We start from the raw sequence: 11258 nt of genomic DNA, 5'->3' as shown, positions 1-11258 counted from the left end.
TTTAGCTTGCAAAAAATTACCACAGAAGCTAAAATATGACATTTATTATGATAACATTGTTGTTGTTTTTTTTAAACCCTTTCTATCACTGTGGACAGCTTATTCAAGTGCCATCTGGCATGCATGTTCCTATGTTGCTCATTATTCATCACCAAAAATGATTTTCTTTTTCAATTCTTATGACTGTACTGATTGTATTGAATAAAATCCACATCTAGCATAACAGGATAAATCTGCAAGGTGCTCCAGTGGTGCAATTGGTCAGCATGCGGTACTTATAAAATAGTATCTGTTGAGCAATGCTGAGGTTGTGAGTTCAAGCCTCACCAGGAGCATCTATTTACACTGTTTTTTTTCCTTTTCTTATGTCATTAGTCATTGATTATAAACTGCTACCTTAATATTTAATATGATATTACAAAGGATGGAAGAAAGAAAGAAAAAACACAAATATGATTGTGCATTTAAGTTGTCAGCACACATCTGCTTTGGTTCAAATGCACTGCATATCTTCCTTCAGTCATCCAACAAAACAGCAATGGAAAAGATTAACATACTGTTGGTAAAGCAGTTGCTTCAAATTGATTTTCTGCAATATAGCATGATAATCCATACTGACAGCTTTGGATAGTACAAGCACGTTTCTTGCTGGACTTGGTAATGCAAAGAACACAGTAAACAGCTTCACTTTTTCTGAAAAATAAATAATTGACTATTAAAAACCTATCAGTCTTAAATAAGGACATCAATAAGCACCACTGGCATAATGGATAAGGCACTGTTCTTCTAAACCAAGGGTAGTGGGTTCAAGTCCCATCTGGGGTAGAAGTCATTACAGCAAGTGTCTCATCACTAGAGTTGATATTTTATTCTTGCTTCAACTGTAGAACAGTGTTGCAGTGTTTAGCTTGCAAAAAATGACCACAGAAGCTAAAAAAATTACATTTATTATGATAACAATGTTGTTGTTGTTGTTTTTTACACTTTTCTATCACATTGGACAGCTAATTCTAGTGCCATCTGGCATGCATGTTCCTTTGTTGCTCATCTTTCATCACCAAAAATGATTTTCTTTTTCAATTCTTATGACTGTACTGATTGTATTGAATAAAATCCACATCAAGCATAACTAATTTATTCTGCTATGTGCTGCAGTGGTGCAATTGGTCAGCGTGCAGTACTTTTAAGATAGTATCTGTTGAGCAATGCTGAGGTTGTGAGTTCAAGCCTCACCTAAAGCAGCTTTGTATACTGTTTTTTTTCTTTTCTTATGTCAATAGTCATTGATTATAATCTGCTACCTTAATATTTAATATGATATTACAAAGGATGGAAGAAAGAAAGAAAAAACACAAACATGAGTTTGTATTTAAGTTGTCAGCACACATCTGCTTTGCTTCAAATGCACTGCATATCTTCCTTCAGTCAGCCAACAAAACAGCAATGGAAAAGATTAACATACTGTTGGTAAAACAGTTGCAGCAAATTGATTTTCTGCAATATAGCATGATAATCCATACTGACAGCTCTGGATAGTACCAGCACATTTCTTGCTGGACTTGGTAATGCAAAGAACGCAGTAAACAGCTTCACTTTTTCTGAAAAATAAATAATTGACTATTAAAAGCCTATCAGTCTTAGATAAGGACATCAATAAACACCACTGGCATAATGGATAAGGCACTGTTCTTCTAAGTCAGTGGTAGTGGGTTCAAGTCCCATCTGGGTTGGAAGTCATTACAGCAAGTGTCTCATCAAAAGAGTTGATATTTTATCCTTGCTTCAACTGTAAAACAGTCTTGCAGTGTTTAGCTTGTAAAAAATGACGACAGAAGCTAAAATATGACATTTATTATGATAACATTGTTGTTGTTTTTTTTAAACCCTTTCTATCACTGTGGACAGCTTATTCAAGTGCCATCTGGCATGCATGTTCCTTTGTTGCTCATCATTCATCACCAAAAATGATTTTCTTTTTCAATTCTTATGACTGTACTGATTGTATTGAATAAAATCCACATCTAGCATAACAGGTTAAATCAGCAAGGTGCTGCAGTGGCGCAATTGGTCAGCATGCGGTACTTATAAAATAGTGTCTGTTGAGCAATGCTGAGGTTGTGAGTTCATGCCTCAGCAGGAGCATCTTTTTACACTGTTTTTTTTCCTTTTCTTATGTCATTAGTCATTGATTATAAACTGCTACCTTAATATTTAATATGATATTACAAAGGATGGAAGAAAGAAAGAAAAAACACAAATTTGATTGTGCATTTAAGTTGTCAGCACACATCTGCTTTGGTTCAAATGCACTGCATATCTTCCTTCAGTCATCCAACAAAACAGCAATGGAAAAGATTAACATACTGTTGGTAAAGCAGTTGCTTCAAATTGATTTTCTGCAATATAGCATGATAATCCATACTGACAGCTCTGGATAGTACCAGCACATTTCTTGCTGGACTTGGTAATGCAAAGAACACAGTAAACAGCTTCACTTTTTCTGAAAAATAAATAATTGACTATTAAAAGCCTATCAGTCTTAGGTAAGGACATCAATAAACACCACTGGCATAATGGATAAGGCACTGTTCTTCTAAGTCAGTGGTAGTGGGTTCAAGTCCCATCTGGGGTAGAAGTCATTACAGCAAGTGTCTCATCACTAGAGTTGATATTTTATTCTTGCTACAACTGTAGAACAGTGTTGCAGTGTTTAGCTTGCAAAAAATGACCACAGAAGCTAAAAAATTACATTTATTATGATAACAATGTTGTTGTTGTTGTTTTTTACACTTTTCTATCACATTGGACAGCTAATTCAAGTGCCATCTGGCATGCATGTTCCTTTGTTGCTCATCTTTCATCACCAAAAATGATTTTCTTTTTCAATTCTTATGACTGTACTGATTGTATTGAATAAAATCCACATCAAGCATAACTAATTTATGCTGCTATGTGCTGCAGTGGCGCAATTGGTCAGCGCGCGGTACTTATAAGACAGTATCTGTTGAGCAATGCCGAGGTTGTGAGTTCAAGCCTCACCTGGAGCAGCTTTGTATACTGTTTTTTTTCTTTTTCTTATGACAAAAGTCATTGATTATAATCTGCTACCTTAATATTTAATATGATATTACAAAGGATGGAAGAAAGAAAGAAAAAACAAACACAAACATGAGTTTGTATTTAAGTTGCCAGCACACATCTGCTTTGGTTCAAATGCACTGCAAATCTTCCTTCAGTCAGCCAACAAAACAGCAATGGAAAAGATTAACATACTGTTGGTAAAGCAGTCGCAGCAAATTGATTTTCTGCAATATAACATGATAATCCATACGGACAGCACTGTATAGTACCAGCACGTTTCTTGCTGGACTTGTTAATGCAAAGAACACAGTAAACAGCTTCACTTTTTCTCAAAAATAAATATTTGGCTATTAAAAACGTAACAGTCTTAAATAAGAACATCAGTAAACACCACTGGCATAATGGATAAGTCACTGTCCTCCTAAGCCAGGGGTAGTGGGTCCAAGTCCCATCTGGGGTGGAAGTCATTACAGCAAGTGTCTCATCACTAGAGTTGATATTTTATCCTTGCTTCAACTGTAAAACTGTCTTGCAGTGTTTAGCTTGTAAAAAATAACCACAGAAGCTAAAATATGACATTTATTATGATAACATTGTTGTTGTTTTTTTTAAACCCTTTCTATCACCGTGGACAGCTTATTCAAGTGCCATCTGGCATGCATGTTCCTTTGTTGCTCATCATTCATCACCAAAAATTCAATTCTTATGACTGTACTGATTGTATTGAATAAAATCCACATCTAGCATAACCAGTTAATTCTGCAAGGTGCTCCAGTGGCGCAATTGGTCAGCGCACAGTGCTTATAAGACAGTTTCTGTTGAGCAATGCCGAGGTTGTGAGTTCAAGCCTCACCTGGAGCAGCTTAGTATACTGTTTTTTTTCTTTTTCTTATGTCAATAGTCATTGATTATAATATGCTACCTTAATATTTAATATGATATTACAAAGGATGGAATAAAGAAAGAAAAAACACAAACATGAGTTTGTATTTAAGTTGTCAGCACACATCTGCTTTAGTTCAAATGCACTGCATATTTTTTTGCACTATCAAATTAAGACTGTCATTGGTTCGAATCCCATGTTATCATGTTTTTATTTTACTATTGTGCTTTGTGGCTCTATAATATGAATGCCTATGTCTTTTAACAACAACAGTTAAGTCTTTCAATGGACTTTTTAGTGAAACCCAATAGATAGCTTTATTTTCTCTTTGTTTACTAAAATTTTGTATGCTTATGTCTTATAAATTTAGTAGGAAAGTATTCTAATGATTTGCTTATGACACCCCATAGAATATATTATGTTTAGTACCTTGGACACTGTAGCTTATTCACTTAAATCTCTGATAAATTGTGTGTCTGGTATGCACAGTCTGGTTAGCACAGTTAGTAAGGTGTTGGGGTTGCACTATCAAATTAAGGCTGTCATTGGTTCGAATCCCGTTTTATCATGTTTTTATTTTACTATTGTGCTTTGTGGCTTTATAATATGAATGCCTATGTCTTTTAACAACAATAGTCAAGTCTTCCAATGGACTTTTTAGTGAAACCCAATAGATAGCTTTATTTTCTCTTTGTTTACTAACATATTGAATGCTTATGTCTTATAAATTTAGTAGGAAAGTATTCTAATGACTTGCTTATGACACCCCATAGAACATATTATGTTTAGTACCTTGGACACTGTAGCTTATTCACTGAATTCTCTGATAAATTGTGTGTCTGTTATGCACAGTCTGGTTAGCACAGTTAGTAAGGTGTTCAGTTTGCACTATCAAATTAAGGCTGTCATTGGTTAGAATCCCATGTTATCATGTTATTATTTTACTAGTGTGGGTTGTGGCTCTATAATATGAATGCCTATGTCTTTTAACAACAATAGTCAAGTCTTCCAATGGACTTTTTAGTGAAACCCAATAGATAGCTTTATTTTCTCTTTGTTTACTCAAATATTGAATGCTTATGTCTTATAAATTTAGTAGGAAAGTATTCTAATGACTTGCTTATGACACCCCATAGAATATATTATGTTTAGTACCTTGGACACTGTAGCTTATTCACTTAAATCTCTGATAAATTGTGGGTCTGTTATGCACAGTCTGGTTAGCACAGTTAGTAAGGTGTTGAATTTGCACTATCAAATTAAAACTGTCATTGGTTCGAATCCAATGTTATCATGTTTTTATTTTACTAGTGTGGTTTGTGGCTCTATAATATGAATGCCTATGTCTTTTAACAACAATAGTCAAGTCTTTCAATGGACTTTTTAGTGAAACCCAATAGATAGATTTATTTTCTCTTTGTTTACTCAAATATTGAATGCTTATGTCTTATAAATTTAGTAGGAAAGTATTCTAATGACTTGCTTATGACACCCCATAGAACATATTATGTTTAGTACCTTGGACACTGTAGCTTATTCACTTAAATCTCTGATAAATTGTGTGTCTGGTATGCACAGTTTGGTTAGCACAGTTAGTAAGGTGTTTGGTTTGCACTATAAAATTAAGACTGTCATTAGTTCAAATCCCATGTTATCATGTTTTTATTTTACTAGTGTGGTTTGTGGCTCTATAATGTGAATGCCTATGTCTTTTAACAACAATAGTCAAGTCTTCCAATGGACTTTTTAGTGAAACCCAATAGATAGTTTTATTTTCTCTTTGTTTACTCAAATATTGAATGCTTATGTCTTATAAATTTAGTAGGAAAGTATTCTAATGACTTGCTTATGACACCCCATAGAAAATATTATGTTTAGTACCTTGGACACTGTAGCTTATTCACTTAATCTCTGATAAATTGTGGGTCTGTTGCGCACAGTCTGTTTAGGACAGTTAGTAAGTTGTTGAGTTTGCACTATCAAATTAAAACTGTCATTGGTTCGAATCCCATGTTTTCATGTTTTTATTATACTAGTGTGGTTTGTGGCTCTATAATATGAATGCCTATGTCTTTTAACAACAATAGTCAAGTCTTTCAATGGACTTTTTAGTGAAACCCAATAGATAGATTTATTTTCTCTTTGTTTACTCAAATATTGAATGCTTATGTCTTATAAATTTAGTAGGAAAGTATTCTAATGACTTGCTTATGACACCCCATAGAATATATTATGTTTAGTACCTTGGACACTGTAGCTTATTCACTTAAATCTCAGATAAATTGTGTGACTGGTATGCACAGTCTGGTTAGAACAGTTATATGGTGTTTGGTTTGCGCTATCAAATTAAGACTGTCATTGGTTCGAATCCCATGTTATCATGTTTTTATTTTACTAGTGTGGTTTGTGGCTCTATAATATGAATGCCTATGTCTTTTAACAACAATAGTCAAGTCTTTCAATAGACTTTTTAGTGAAATCCAATAGATAGCTTTATTTTATCTTTGTTTACTCAAATATTGAATGCTTATGTCTTATAAATTTAGTAGGAAAGTATTCTAATAAATTGCTTATGACACCCCATAGAATATATTATGTTTAGTACCTTGGACACTGTAGCTTATTCACTTAAATCTCTGATAAATTGTGTGTCTGGCGTGCACAGTCTGGTTAGCACAGTAAGTGAGGTGTTTGGTTTGCACTATCAAATTAAGACTGTCATTGGTTCGAATCCCATGTTATCATGTTTTTATTTTACTAGTGTGGTTTGTGGCTCTATAATATGAATGCCTATGTCTTTTAACAACAATAGTCAAGTCTTCCAATGGACTTTTTAGTGAAACCCAATAGATAGCTTTATTTTATCTTTGTTTACTAAAATATTGAATGCTTATGTCTTATAAATTTAGTAGGAAAGTATTCTAATGACTTGCTTATGACACCCCATAGAATATATTATGTTTAGTACCTTGGACACAGTAGCTTATTCACTTAAATCTCTGATAAATTGTGTGCCTGGTACGCACAGTCTGGTTAGCACAGTTAGTAAGGTGTTGGGTTTGCACTATCAAATTAAGACTGTCATTGGTTCGAATCCCATGTTATCATGTTTTTATTTTACTAGTGTGGTTTGTGGCTCTATAATATGAATGCCTATGTCTTTTAACAACAATAGTCAAGTCTTTCAATGGACTTTTTAGTGAAATCCAATAGATAGCTTTATTTTATCTTTGTTTACTCAAATATTGAATGCTTATGTCTTATAAATTTAGTAGGAAAGTATTCTAATAACTTGCTTATGACACCCCATAGAATATATTATGTTTAGTACCTTGGACACTGTAGCTTATTCACTTAAATCTCTGATAAATTGTGTGTCTGGTGTGCACAGTCTGGTTAGCACAGTAAGTGAGGTGTTTGGTTTGCACTATCAAATTAAGACTGTCATTGGCTCGAATCCCATGTTATCATGTTTTTATTTTACTAGTGTGGTTTGTGGCTCTATAATATGAATGCCTATGTCTTTTAACAACAATAGTCAAGTCTTCCAAAGGACTTTTTAGTGAAACCCAAAAGATAGCTTTATTTTCTCTTTGTTTACTCAAATATTGAATGCTTATGTCTTATAAATTTAGTAGGAAAGTATTCTAATGACTTGCTTATGACACCCCATAGAATATATTATGTTTAGTACCTTGGACACTGTAGCTTATTCACTTAAATCTCTGATAAATTGTGGGTCTGTTATGTACAGTCTGGTTAGCACAGTTAGTAAGGTGTTGAATTTGTACTATCAAATTAAAACTGTCATTGGTTCGAATCCCATGTTATCATGTTTTTATTTTACTAGTGTGGTTTGTGGCTCTATAATATGAATGCCTATGTCTTTTAACAACAATAGTCAAGTCTTTCAATGGACTTTTTAGTGAAACCCAATAGATAGATTTATTTTCTCTTTGTTAACTCAAATATTGAATGCTTATGTCTTATAAATTTAGTAGGAAAGTATTCTAATGACTTGCTTATGACACCCCATAGAACATATTATGTTTAGTACCTTGGACACTGTAGCTTATTCACTTAAATCTCTGATAAATTGTGTGTCTGGTATGCACAGTTTGGTTAGCACAGTTAGTAAGGTGTTTGGTTTGCACTATAAAATTAAAACTGTCATTAGTTCAAATCCCATGTTATCATGTTTTTATTTTACTAGTGTGGTTTGTGGCTCTATAATGTGAATGCCTATGTCTTTTAACAACAATAGTCAAGTCTTCCAATGGACTTTTTAGTGAAACCCAATAGATAGTTTTATTTTCTCTTTGTTTACTCAAATATTGAATGCTTATGTCTTATAAATTTAGTAGGAAAGTATTCTAATGACTTGCTTATGACACCCCATAGAATATATTATGTTTAGTACCTTGGACACTGTAGCTTATTCACTTAATCTCTGATAAATTGTGGGTCTGTTGCGCACAGTCTGTTTAGGACAGTTAGTAAGTTGTTGAGTTTGCACTATCAAATTAAAACTGTCATTGGTTCGAATCCCATGTTTTCATGTTTTTATTATACTAGTGTGGTTTGTGGCTCTATAATATGAATGCCTATGTCTTTTAACAACAATAGTCAAGTCTTTCAATGGACTTTTTAGTGAAACCCAATAGATAGATTTATTTTCTCTTTGTTTACTCAAATATTGAATGCTTATGTCTTATAAATTTAGTAGGAAAGTATTCTAATGACTTGCTTATGACACCCCATAGAATATATTATGTTTAGTACCTTGGACACTGTAGCTTATTCACTTAAATCTCAGATAAATTGTGTGACTGGTATGCACAGTCTGGTTAGAACAGTTATATGGTGTTTGGTTTGCGCTATCAAATTAAGACTGTCATTGGTTCGAATCCCATGTTATCATGTTTTTATTTTACTAGTGTGGTTTGTGGCTCTATAATATGAATGCCTATGTCTTTTAACAACAATAGTCAAGTCTTTCAATGGACTATTTAGTGAAATCCAATAGATAGCTTTATTTTATCTTTGTTTACTCAAATATTGAATGCTTATGTCTTATAAATTTAGTAGGAAAGTATTCTAATAACTTGCTTATGACACCCCATAGAATATATTATGTTTAGTACCTTGGACACTGTAGCTTATTCACTTAAATCTCTGATAAATTGTGTGTCTGGCGTGCACAGTCTGGTTAGCACAGTAAGTGAGGTGTTTGGTTTGCACTATCAAATTAAGACTGTCATTGGCTCGAATCCCATGTTATCATGTTTTTATTTTACTAGTGTGGTTTGTGGCTCTATAATATGAATGCCTATGTCTTTTAACAACAATAGTCAAGTCTTCCAAAGGACTTTTTAGTGAAACCCAAAAGATAGCTTTATTTTCTCTTTGTTTACTCAAATATTGAATGCTTATGTCTTATAAATTTAGTAGGAAAGTATTCTAATGACTTGCTTATGACACCCCATAGAATATATTATGTTTAGTACCTTGGACACTGTAGCTTATTCACTTAAATCTCTGATAAATTGTGGGTCTGTTATGCACAGTCTGGTTAGCACAGTTAGTAAGGTGTTGAATTTGCACTATCAAATTAAAACTGTCATTGGTTCGAATCCCATGTTATCATGTTTTTATTTTACTAGTGTGGTTTGTGGCTCTATAATATGAATGCCTATGTCTTTTAACAACAATAGTCAAGTCTTTCAATGGACTTTTTAGTGAAACCCAATAGATAGATTTATTTTCTCTTTGTTTACTCAAATATTGAATGCTTATGTCTTATAAATTTAGTAGGAAAGTATTCTAATGACTTGCTTATGACACCCCATAGAACATATTATGTTTAGTACCTTGGACACTGTAGCTTATTCACTTAAATCTCTGATAAATTGTGTGTCTGGTATGCACAGTTTGGTTAGCACAGTTAGTAAGGTGTTTGGTTTGCACTATAAAATTAAGACTGTCATTAGTTCAAATCCCATGTTATCATGTTTTTATTTTACTAGTGTGGTTTGTGGCTCTATAATGTGAATGCCTATGTCTTTTAACAACAATAGTCAAGTCTTCCAATGGACTTTTTAGTGAAACCCAATAGATAGTTTTATTTTCTCTTTGTTTACTCAAATATTGAATGCTTATGTCTTATAAATTTAGTAGGAAAGTATTCTAATGACTTGCTTATGACACCCCATAGAATATATTATGTTTAGTACCTTGGACACTGTAGCTTATTCACTTAATCTCTGATAAATTGTGGGTCTGTTGCGCACAGTCTGTTTAGGACAGTTAGTAAGTTGTTGAGTTTGCACTATCAAATTAAAACTGTCATTGGTTCGAATCCCATGTTTTCATGTTTTTATTATACTAGTGTGGTTTGTGGCTCTATAATATGAATGCCTATGTCTTTTAACAACAATAGTCAAGTCTTTCAATGGACTTTTTAGTGAAACCCAATAGATAGATTTATTTTCTCTTTGTTTACTCAAATATTGAATGCTTATGTCTTATAAATTTAGTAGGAAAGTATTCTAATGACTTGCTTATGACACCCCATAGAATATATTATGTTTAGTACCTTGGACACTGTAGCTTATTCACTTAAATCTCAGATAAATTGTGTGACTGGTATGCACAGTCTGGTTAGAACAGTTATATGGTGTTTGGTTTGCGCTATCAAATTAAGACTGTCATTGGTTCGAATCCCATGTTATCATGTTTTTATTTTACTAGTGTGGTTTGTGGCTCTATAATATGAATGCCTATGTCTTTTAACAACAATAGTCAAGTCTTTCAATAGACTTTTTAGTGAAATCCAATAGATAGCTTTATTTTATCTTTGTTTACTCAAATATTGAATGCTTATGTCTTATAAATTTAGTAGGAAAGTATTCTAATAAATTGCTTATGACACCCCATAGAATATATTATGTTTAGTACCTTGGACACTGTAGCTTATTCACTTAAATCTCTGATAAATTGTGTGTCTGGCGTGCACAGTCTGGTTAGCACAGTAAGTAAAGTGTTTGGTTTGCACTATCAAATTAAGACTGTCATTGGTTCGAATCCCATGTTATCATGTTTTTATTTTTCTAGTGTGGTTTGTGGCTCTATAATATGAATGCCTATGTCTTTTAACAACAATAGTCAAGTCTTCCAATGGACTTTTTAGTGAAACCCAATAGATAGCTTTATTTTATCTTTGTTTACTAAAATATTGAATGCTTATGTCTTATAAATTTAGTAGGAAAGTATTCTAATGACTTGCTTATGACAC

General features: G+C 33.1%; 1 non-coding gene across 1 annotated transcript; it reads left to right on the top strand.

Annotated features, from left to right (window-relative positions):
- Positions 1 to 2954: 2954 nt before the first annotated feature.
- On the top strand, positions 2955 to 3047 carry TRNAI-UAU (transfer RNA isoleucine (anticodon UAU)). Its single transcript is given in 2 exon segments — positions 2955 to 2992; positions 3012 to 3047. It is a non-coding gene; the product is annotated as a tRNA-Ile (tRNA).
- Positions 3048 to 11258: the final 8211 nt, after the last annotated feature.

This window comes from Pseudophryne corroboree, chromosome 4, assembly GCF_028390025.1.
Source record: "Pseudophryne corroboree isolate aPseCor3 chromosome 4, aPseCor3.hap2, whole genome shotgun sequence".
NCBI classification, from domain to species: domain Eukaryota; kingdom Metazoa; phylum Chordata; class Amphibia; order Anura; family Myobatrachidae; genus Pseudophryne; species Pseudophryne corroboree.
Note: the sequence above shows the minus strand (reverse complement) of the source record. Positions and strands in the feature narration are given on the sequence as shown.